This window comes from Carassius auratus, unplaced genomic scaffold (assembly GCF_003368295.1).
Source record: "Carassius auratus strain Wakin unplaced genomic scaffold, ASM336829v1 scaf_tig00214720, whole genome shotgun sequence".
NCBI lineage: Eukaryota > Metazoa > Chordata > Actinopteri > Cypriniformes > Cyprinidae > Carassius > Carassius auratus.
In genome coordinates, this window is record NW_020527781.1 from 312,621 (window position 1) to 324,678 (window position 12,058).

Consider the following 12,058-nt stretch of genomic DNA (forward strand, 5'->3'; position numbering starts at 1 on the left):
ATTATTTGTTTTGCTTCTCTCTAAAGTATTTTACTTTTTTTTTCTTAGAAAATTAATCTAATTTTCTATTCTCATTTTGAGCGTTTATTTTAGGCTATAAAACACGGGCGTAAGTAGCTCCTAGTGACAAAATTCTAAGAAAATGTGGATTCTTAGAAATGTGGGCGTTTATTCTTATAATTAAAGAAAAAATCCTAGTTAAGAAAAAAGTAATTCAGAAAGCACCTTAACCCTTAAAAGAGGTCTTAAGGTCAAACTTGTTTGGAGCACAGACAAGGACTTTTAAGAGGCTTAAGAGTTTCTTTAGCAGAGGAGAAAATGGGAGAAAGACAAAGAGGCAGAAGACAATGGACGACAGTGAGTTAATAAGACACTATAGATTATATCTTGCAGGGATCATGTTTGTGACTGATCTTATTAGAGACGCACTAACATCTCCGAACACAGCGAAATGTCATAGCGCCAGAAATTAAAGTAATCACTACATTACGATATTTGGCAACTGGGAAAATGCAACCTTGCAGTAGTGATGATTTGGGTCTGTCACACAAACAATTACAGCACTTTCAGAACATCTTATTGTGTCGCAGTTCATTTCGTTTCCACTGGACATTCCCACCTTGCAGGCTCAAAAAACTGCATTAATGAATATAGCAGGCTTATAGGTGGCACAAGCATGGGGAATGAAATGTTAATAGTTTGTGCTATACGCTCCCATGTCTGCTGCTTGTCCCTTGCTGTGACACGGCCCGAATTTTCCTTTAAAAAATGCCTTGTGTTCGTCCACTAACTGGGCTAACAGTAAACACTGTTCCTCTGTCCAGTTTGGCTTTCTCACCCTTCTTGGTTTTGATTCCATGTTTGATACATTAAAACCAACATTCAAACCACTTAAATAGGACAGCAATCACTGTAATTAGAAAGAGTGGAACAATTTTTACAATTTTAAGCCAATCAAATACCTTATAGGAAATTAAAAGCATTGTAAATAAAAAAAGGATTTATATAAACCCACATATAATGTGTGTGTGTGTGTGTGTGTGTGTGTGTGTGTGTGTGAGAACGGTCAAATAGGAAAAATTACCCATGTAAATTCAAAGTGAGAATTATAATAGACCCTATACTTAAAATCGCTCTTTTTTTCCTTCTTGTACAACCAACCAATCACAGTCTTCAAAAGATTGTGTCATACATAGCAACAGGGTTAGCCCCGCCTCCTCACTAAGATGAAAGTTTTTGTCTTTTCCTTGCTCAGATTTGCTCTCAGATCGGTCCCAAATCACTCTTAAGCTAAGACTCCTACGTAAAAGTTTTTAAGCTAAATTAAGAGTTTTCTGCTTTTTTAAGTTTCTTATAAATATCTAAATGGGTAAAGTGTAATCTCACTTTAATCAGCAAAAACTGGGCTATAATAATATGTGAAATGCATGTATGTACATGATTGTGTTTTTGAGAAAAAAAAAATATGCGTGGTTATTGAAAAACTAAAAATGTTAAAACACTTGAAAAAGGCCATAAAACACATAGAGAACATTGGTTCCCGGGACTTTTGAGAACTGGAGCTTGTAGCCTAGAATTTTTCTTCCGTAATTATGTGAAAATCTTGTTTACTCACTCACAGAAAACAATATATTGATTTAAATTTTCGAAGACACTTTTTGTTGGTAAAAGTCATATGCGAGTAGGCGTCAACTATCATGAATATCAATTTGATTTACACATGAGAAGACAAAGGCCTGCATAATGAGCTGCATAATGAGCCTCTCATTCAACTGTGCCACTGTGAGGGGGGACTTACAAGAAAGAATGTGAGAACAAAATAAATGTATAGAATTTTATGTTTGTAGTTTATTAAAAATATATTTAATTATCCCACAACATAATTTAATATCCACTTGGGGGAGCAGTTAAACAGTTTATTAGGAACAATCAAAGCTTACTTTCAAACAAATTTTTTTTCATCATTACTCCAGTCACACAATCCTTCAGAAATCTTATTTTCTACAAAAAAAAAAAATATATATATATTGTTATTATTATTATCATTATTATTAATGTTGAAGAGAGCTGAGAATATTTTTCTGGGTTTTTTGGGGGAATAAATTTAAAGAAAAGCATTGTTTTTACATTTGTTACAGTTATCTATTTGTTACATTTATATTATTTACATCAAGCTTTTGAATGGTATAGTATTGTATATTGTTATTGAAACTTCATAATGTTTCACTTGATTATACATTTAGTCAGGAATTATAGTTTGGAAAAAGTATTTGGAAAAAGTTTAACTAGTAGAATGTTTACACGTTATGTGAAAACTAGTACAAGTATATAAATAAATAAAAAGACTTACTCATGTTTATGATCTCTGCTGAATAAAGTACTTCATTCTTTTTTTCTGAAGCAATCCATTTCTCAAATCCTCAACCACATCACATCTTTTTGGGGTGATTTGTCTTATTCCTCTCATCGCGAAGCAAAGAGTAAAATAAAAAAAATTTGAAGAACAGTCTCACTGCTTTTTCTTCTGTGTGGGTGTATTCAAGCCGCGCGCTTCAGTTTGAATCTGAATAGCGCGTTCAGCGCGGGGGCGTGCTCACAGTAAATATAATGAAGGGAGACGTGAAAAACATACATCGTGTTGTTTTCATATGGATTACTTTACCACAGAATATCTGTTTTCAGCGGCACTTGTTTAGTTTAAAAATAGACATGTCAAGCTTTCTATACATATCTCTCTCATGTCTTTTTTTGTTGAATATTCATGGAGTTACAGTTCATTTTAATGACGTGTTTGTAAAAGAAGATCAGCGCAGACAAAGGCTGCAGACAGCACACCTTGTTTGTTATCTTTATTTTATAAGACCCTTTAAAAACCCTTTTCAGATTCGATTGATGTATTGCTCTTATCTGTACGATTAAAACTGAAAGTGTAATTTAAGTTCTTTTTGGGGTTATCAGGAGAAAATCACTAAAAACGCGTATCCACGTTAATTGACTCCAGAGGGTTAAAGATGTTATTTCGCCCGTGTGTTTCAGGGTGCCTCCACCCCGCCGCCAGTGCAGTTGCCTCAGCCTGCTTGTCGCTGAGGGCACCCCCCTGCAGGCTCCTCCACTCCTGTGTGGCCACAGCAGCAGCCTTCACCCCGGCCGCAGCGAGGAGGTGGCCGCCAAAGGGCAGCGCAACCAGTCTCTGTCCCTTAAGCTTGCCAAACGTCAGGCCAAGTGCCGTTCCTGAGATGGGCGACCCGGAGTTGGAGACATCAGCTCATCAGGAGATGGTAGCAGGAGAATCCTTTGTTCTTGTTTTCTTTTTGTTCCGCCTTCCCGCTGGCTCATCTGGATGCTCAGGCTCGGCTACGTGATTCAGTTCACCCAGCGTCCCAGGGTGTCAGCACGACGATGGTGGGCAAAGATTCCCCTGTCATGCGCGTTGAGGTCGCGACCCTGCTGGCAAAGGGTGCGATAGAGCGGGTCCCTCCAGCTGACATGAAGTCCGGCTTTTACAGCCCTTACTTCATTGTACCCAAGACAGGTGGGTTAAGGCCAGTCCTGGACTTGCGTGCCTTGAATCGAGCTCTGCACAGAGTCCCGTTCAAGATGCTAACGCCCAAGTGCATTTTTTAATGCACTCATCCGATGGATTGGTTTGCAGCGATCGACCTGAAGGATGCGTACTTCCATGTCTCCATTCTTCCTCGACACAGACCGTTTCTTCGGTTTGCTTTCGAGGGGCAGGCATATCAGTACAAGGTTCTCCCATTCGGGTTGGCCCTGTCTCCCCACATCTTTACGAAGGTCGCAGAGGGAGCCCTGGCTCCTCTCAGGGAACAAGGTGTCGTATCCTCAACTACCTCGACGACTGGCTCATCCTAGCTCACTCTCAAGAGCAGTTGTGCAAGAACAGGGATCTGGTTCTCAGACCTCGCTCGACTGGGTCTTGGGTCTTCAGGTCAACTGGGAAAAGAGCAAGCTCTCCCCTGTGCAGAGGATCTCTTTTCTCGGTATGGAAATAGACTTGGTCGCCATGTTCGCGCGGCTTACAAACGAGCGTGCGCAGTCACTGCTCAATTGCCTGAGACAATTCAAGGGCAAGAGAGTGATTCCACTGAAACTGTTTCAGAGGCTCCTCGGTTCTGGTCCGTACAGACAACACTGCGACTGTAGCATACATCAACCGTCAGGGTGGTCTACACTCCCGCTGCATGTCGCAACTCGCTCGCCATCTCCTCTTGTGGAGTCACAAGCATCAATTCGTGCGATTCACATTCTGGGCAGGCTCAATCGTGCAGCCGACGAGCTCTCACGGCAGGGAATGGAGACGTTTGTGTACCATTGGCTCGTTTTGTACCACTCGAAGGTGATTGGGCTCTCGGGCGAGATCCCATTCGTAACGTCTCCGTTCTCTCCTTCAGGGAACGAGGGTTACATACGTAACCAAGACGTTCCCCTCTTGTCTTTTTGCACTTGAATTGTTTAAAAGACACCTGACTGTTTAAACTGGCAAGACTTAAAACGCATTCAAATAATGCAGTCACAAATGCCAGACCACCAAGTTTTTATCACACCTTCCGTTTCTATGCTTTCTTCTACGTATGTTGAAACAGTAAGCCTACCCTTTTCTGTTCTCATGCTAGATTTATGTGTGCTGCATTTTGATTGTTTCTTATTGCACACTGATGAGAGAGGCAAAGAATCACTTTCAGCAGTTGAAATTTTATGAATCCAACCCAGTTTCGAAGCATTTAATGAGTCATTTTTTAATTAAAATTTTAATCTATTGATTCGTGTTCATGGACTGCACTGCCACGGTTTGCGTGAAACAATGTGAAACCAGACCTCATTTGCACCAATCAAAAGAATGAATCTGAATCGTTCCACATCACCTACACTGTGCACTAGTGGCCATTCACTGTACAGGAAATACTACACTGTGAACAAGTGAATGATATCAGCTGGCTCTTGCGCATCAGTTGATGAGATGTACTATAATGTGACATCAAAATTTGTTGAGCCGTTTTGGCAGAAGAGATGAACTGCAATCTTTCAATGCTTATATCTTCTTAAAGTTTTTTTTATTTTCACTATTTTGGAGCACACTGCCTTATAGATAACTTTAAGACTAACCATTTAATGCTAACAATCAAAAAACGTTAATTTTGATTTAATGGGGACTTCAGATCTTCTTCGTATTTGTAAAACTAGAAATTATTGAGGATTTTTTGCTTATCTTGGTGAGGCTATTCCAAAAAGCAGGGCCTCAAACCAGAAAAAAGGAAAATGACAGAATATATTTACAGACACGTGTCAGGAATTCCCTTAAGGGTGAGCAGGAGAAGACATCCTTGTCCGAAGTAAAATGAAAGATCTTTGGTAAAAAAAAAAAGGGAGAAAATGGCCAAAGAAAAGAAATAAGTACACAAAAGAAAATGAGGATGAGACTGTGGAGTAAGAATTTAATTCACCAGAGGAGCGGAGCAGAACAAAACATCTTCCTCAAATGTAATGTAAAAGTTCTCTGCAGAAAAGGAAAAATAAGAAAGAAGTGTACAAAGAAAATGATGAGGAAAGTGAGGAAGAAGAAGAATACTGCATTGCCTGCCTGGAAGATGGCTGTCTTGATATACTTAAGACAATATACTAAGATAATACTAAGCCTGCACGGACGGCAGAACCAGACGTGAGTTTAACATTGTAATAATTAAGAATGGTAAATCCATTGTCATTGTTTAAAGGCAGGGGAGGTAAAAAATATATAAAAAACTTTTTTTCCAAATTTGTTTAAACTTTATTTATATATCAATACATAATTAAAATGTAAGTACTCTGAAAAAGAAAGTATAAAAATCGAGTGTCTGTAGACCTCTCACGACTGTTTTAAAGACAGCTCATTATTTCCATTCACTCCACCCCCTCCCTTCTGGGCTCCTTCCAAAGCCACGCTATAGCTATCATCTTGAGCTAGGCCTATAGATTATTTATCGTTTCTACTACGGCTCGCTAAGTAATGTAATGTTAGCTATATTATGCAGCTACGTGTGCTAATGACACATGCTTCATGAAAAAATAAACAAAAAAATATGTATGATCAAAATACAAAACTAAAGATTTACCTGTCCAGCAGAAATAAAGCCATCAAGGAGTCACTTTTCAGCCCCTTGAGTTCCCTCAGTTCTCGCATCGCTGGAAAGCCACGCCGATATTAACTCACGTTTTATTTCTTTGTTTATCCAAAGACTTTTTGTTCATTGCCTTTTCTTGTACTGTTATTGTCTTCCTTTTTTTGCCTGGTTTGCCTTCACTAACTGCATAGGCCGGTACTGTGAATTTTGCTTGCTGTTTCTCTGCCATTGTTTTGGTATTCCTAGGATCCGTGCCTCTTGAATTCCTCAAATCAAACGTACGCGCGCAAGTGGGCAGGTCATGTGTGGCAAAAGTGTGGTTGCCATGGTTGCGAGAGAGTGACAGTCACCTAAGCCAATCCTATGTTTCGTCCCGAATGGAAATAATGAGCTGTGTTTAATACAGATTAAACGGTCTAGAGTCACTCGATTTTTATACTCTTTTTATCAGAGTACTTACATTTTAATTATGCATTGATATATATAGAAAGTTTAAACGAATTTGGAAGAAAGTTGTTTATAAATTTTTTACCTACCCTGCCTTTAATGTGTAACACTAATAATTTCCATAAACAATGTATTGCTTTTAATCTTTAAAAAAAAAAAATATTTCATGGATTTCAATGTTAATAATGTTTATCTTGTACCATTTAATTAAAGCCTGGTTGAAGACTGATCTTGACTGATCAGCTGATTAATATATTTGAGTAAAATATATATTTAAATGATTAAAATCTAGTTCCCACTAGTGTGACGACTGGGTGAAGGAGTAGCTGGAAGCAAGTGTGAGTTAACAATGTTTAATGAGAGAATGCAGACAATACAAAACTGTAACACAAATAATGTTGGGATGAAGGTACTGTCCAAGATGGTGGAGGGAAGTAATGAATCCAGAAGGCGGAGGTGAGTAGGCAGCAGGAGAGGGTGGCACAGGAACTGTGGGGAAGCGAGCCGAAGGTAAGTCGTGTTGCTTGAAGGTGGTTGCGAAGAGTGAACAGGGTTCTGGGGGAAGACACGGACATCCAACGCAGAACACACAAGAAAGCAAGGCACGGTTAACAAACATGAAACTGCTCTCACGAACACAAGACGTAAGACAAGCCATTATATAGGGATGAGCAATGAGTGACAGCTGCTGCTGATGACAATTAACGCAGACTGTCACAAACTAATCAGTGCTTACGCGTAACACACAGACTTCACCCACAAAGTGCAAAACCCAGAGATCACGGTTTACTAACCGTGACAGTACCCCGCCTCTAAGAACGCCTCCTGGGGTCCCCTAAAGGGACTACCTTCTGATTTCTAAACATCAATCAGGGAGTGATCCAATATGTCCTTAGCAGGTACCCAACTCCTCTCCTCCGGACCGTAACCTTCCCAGTCCACCAGGTACTGGAATCCCCGCCCCCTCCATCTTGAGTCCAGAATACGATTAACCGAATAGGTCGGTTCCCCATCTACGAGACGCGGCGGCGGGGGAACCGGGGTAGGCGGATTACAGTTTTTCTCGATTGCTTAAACTATGCCTTGTATTCTCAAAACTATAAACACAAATCCATAACGTCTCACCCAGTTTCCCAAACAACCTATTTTCAGGTCAAAATGAAGCTCTACACTCAAAACCATTCACTCTTGCTACAGGTAGTTTGAGGCGGACTGTCACCGGAATAATGATCTTGGTGATAGTAAACGGGACAATAAATTTGGAAGCTAATTTGTTAGAGACGGAACACAGAGGAATGTTGTTGGTAGAAAGCCACACTTTTTGACCCACGACGTAAACGGGAGGCTTTGACCGGTGGCGATCGGCCTTGGCCTTAGTGCACTCCCTCACCCGGAGCAGAGTCTTGTGGGCTCTAGTCCAGGTGTGGTGGCACCTCTGGACAAATGTGTGAGCGGAGGGTACCGCGACTTCAGATTCCAGACTAGGAAAAACTGGTGGCTGGTAACCTAAGCTGCACTGAAATGGAGAGAGGCCTGTGGCTGACACTGGTAGCGAATTGTGACTGTACTCCACCCTAGAGAGTTGTTGGCTCCAGGAAGAAGGATTCTTGGAGACCAAACATTGCAATGTCCTCTCTAAATCTTGGTTGGCTCGCTCAGACTGCCCGTTACTCTGGGGATGATAACCCGAAGACAGGCTAACCGACGCTCCTACCAAATTACTAAATTCTTTCCAAAATTGGATATAAATTGGGATCCCCTGTCAGAAACCACGTATACCGGGAGGCCATGTAGCCGAAAGACGTGATCTAGGACAGTGACCGCTGTCTCCTTGGCTGTCAGTAATTTGGGCAAGGGAATCAAATGTGCCACCTTCGAGGACCGGTCCACTACGGTCAAAACGACCATCTGTCTTGACCTTCGACTCAACCTCCCATACGAGTGCTGAGACGACTATTTTCTCAGGTAAAATACACTTCGGAGTCACCGGGCAGGCGGAAGGATCAAAAAGACGTGCCAAAGAATCGGGTTTGACATTTTTGGTACCTGGGCGGTACGATTGAGTAAATCAAAACGACCGAAAAAAGTGCCCACCGACTCTGCCTGGAATTGTGTCTTTTGGCAGTTCTAATATATTCTAAATTTTTATGAGCAGTCCAAGCAATGAAAGGTACCCCTGAACCTTCCAACCAGTGACGCCACTCCTCTAAAGCTAATTTGATGGCCAACAATTCTCTGTTACCAATGTCATAATTGGTACATTTATGTATATAAACATGTCTCTCAACACGTCATTAACAAGTGCTTGGAAAACCCCTGGCGAGTTGGAGAGCCGGAATGGCATCACCAAGTATTCAAAGTGCCCTCTAGGGGTGTTAAAGGCAGTTTTCCATTCATCCCCCATCCTGATGCGGACCAAATGATAAGAGTTATGTAAATCCAATTTTGTGAATATGGATGCTCCCTGTAACCTCTCAAAAGCTGAAGACATCAATGGCAAAGGATAGGTGTTCTTTATCGTGATGTTGTTCAGCTCCCGGTAGTCAATACAAGGTCGCAGAGACCCATCCTTCTCACCCTCAAAAAAGAATCCCGCCCCCGCTGGAGAAGAGGAAGGACAGATGAACCTCGATGCCAAGGAATCAGAAATTTATTTCTCCATGGCCTCCCTCTCCGGAATAGAAAGAGAGTAAAGTTTGCCTTTAGGCAGAGACTTACCTGGCACTAAATCTATCTAGGTAGATCTCCTTCTGAACACGGTCGGCCAGCCCATGCAGGAATCGATCCCACTGCACCGCCTCGTTCCACTGGCAGGCGGCTGCCAGGGTGCGGAACTGAATGGAATAATCCGCCACTGATGATTTTCCTTGTTTCAGGTCCAAGAGCTGGTGGGCGGCCTCCCTGCCTGGCTGCGGCTTGATCGAAGACCCGTTTCATCTCATCTGAGAGGGCGTGGAACGAGGCGCAACACGGATGTTGATTCTCCCACACCGCCGTCCCCCATAAGTCACGGCTCAGACTAGAAGTGGTCCTGGGAGGTCCCCAGGGGACGGGCGGCGCAGGCGTTGCGGTGGGTGCAGTGGGAGAGGTGAGTTGGTGAATCTGCTGGGTGAGCTCGGACACCTGTGTCACCAGTGCTTGGATCGCATGTCCGGTGTTCACGGTGCTCTCCTGCTGCTGATCCATGCGGTTGACGCTGTGGTGAAAAAATTCAGACAGTGAAGTGGTGCTCTCAGCTTCCATGGTTGGTGAGAGCGTTCTGTGATGACTGGGTGAAGAAGGAGCAGGAAGCAAGTGTGAGGTTAATAATGTTTAATGAGAATAAGTAGACAATACAAAACTGGAACACAAATAACGCTTGGAGGAATGCACTCTCCAAGATGGTGGTGAGGAGTGATGAATCCAGAAGGCAGAGGTGAGTAGGCAGCAGAAGAGGGTGACACAGGAACTGTGGGGAAGCGAGCCGAAGGTAAGATGGTGGTTGCGAAGAGTGGATGGGGTTCCGGTGGAAGACACGGACATCAAAGCAAAAACACGCAAGAAAGCAAGGCAAGGGTTACAAACAGGAAACAACGCCCTCACAATACTCAAATACTCATTGCTCAGTACCATTTATTACTCAATTTAAAGGTTGAAAATATCAAAATTTGACATATATTACAGTATTCAAATTTTTAGGTACTGATTCCGGATCCATTTAAGTGAACTATTATTATGTTTTTTTACTACTTCATTGAATGTAGTATTGCTGTATGGTAGTAATGTTGAGTAATGCTGGTCCATCAATCGACATGTGCTGCAAAGTTGATGTTTTTTACACTATCAATAACATTTTGCTTTTCAAGCAGGAATAAGCTGGTTGGCTAAACCTTGAGGGCTAAGACACTTGTTCATTTCCCTAAATTAATAAAATATAAACTGTTATACTTATTGCCATGTATTCATGCACAGTCAGACAAAACGAGATGCACAGTTATTAAAGGCGTGAGTGTGCGTACAGTCGTGGGAAACGTGTTCGGCAGTTAAAGACACGTCACAGCACGTCTGTATAGTGTGTGTCATTGGAATTAAGGTGCACAGTAATTAAAAAGCCTGGGTGGTGTTTCAGGTTGTACTCACACTAGCCAGTTTGAACCGTGCCCGAGTGTGTTTGACCACCAAAGCGCGGTTCGTTTGACTAGTGTGAGTGCTCCGAACGATGTGCTCCCTCGATTAGCCGGCCCTGGCCCGCTTGGAAGAGGTGGGCCAGAGCACGGTTCAGTTGGACTCGGGCGCAGTTCGCATGCAGTGTGAGCACTAACCGTGATGGAGCACAGAAAAGGACGCGTTGCGTCACGGTTTTGCGACGCTCCAAAACCAACATGGCAGGGAAAGGGTCGCTTTGGTCTACGGCAGAGGTGCAAAACGCATAAAAACTAAAAACTTCAAAGTCCTTGCTGCACTTCAGCTGGTACCTTGCAAACATCCAGAGAGGGAGTGGGGAGGGGGGACAATCATACTCGGGCCCGGTTCATGGCAACCGTGCCTAGTGTGAGTACACCCTCAGTTATTTGGTTTGTGATATTCTTTACAGTAAACACAGAATCATCAGAACACAACGCTTGGTCACGTGTCGCACCAGAACTGTTGTAGGAACCGAAACCAAAAATTGCTCACAGTTCCAGTTATAAAAAAAATAAAAAATAAAAACTGAACCGGTTCTGGACAGTGGAAATATGCACTTAAACACTCTGGAGACGATCCCAGATTTTGAGAAGTGTAATTGAAATCAAATAGAAATTATTTTGTGATTAGTTGTAGTAAGTAGTATTTTTTTTTTGTATAGAACCATTTATTTTCATTTACAATTGTTATTGAGGGAAAATGTATAGTATAATTTCTGTCATTCTTGTAATTGCTTACATTCTTTGCATATATTGTCTTCTAAGGGTCAACAACTTTCTCTGCTTCAGTCATGAACAGTTTCCTGGTCTTGCGTCTGAGATTTTCCTATAGGCACAATTGGAAATTGTAGGTATTTTATCTTTAAACTTCAACTTCATTAATATCATAACATTCATGTGGACTTTTTTATATCATTGTGTGCTTGGACAATTAAAGTATTTCTAACTGGAATTTTTTAAATTATTATTACTGACATTTTTTTTATTAAAGTATTTTAACCATTTTAATTTTAATAGTCCCTATCAGTTAAAATCAATTGTTTTAAAATCAGTATTGTGGTATTCCTTTCCAGTCATGGACTTTTAATAAAATCCTCTTTACCAAGTAAAGCTGAAATTTAATTTCTTTATATTCTTGGGAGAAACTGAAGGAATAAGATGACTACAATTTGATAATGATTTAATATCTGCAAAAATTTTTGCAATCTTCAGAATTTCTTTCCAGTCCTACAATTTGAAAGCAGATACTGATGTTTATATTTGATAAGAATATCACAAATGCTCTGTAGTTTATCTTGAATTTAAAGCACTTCACACTTGTTTATAATC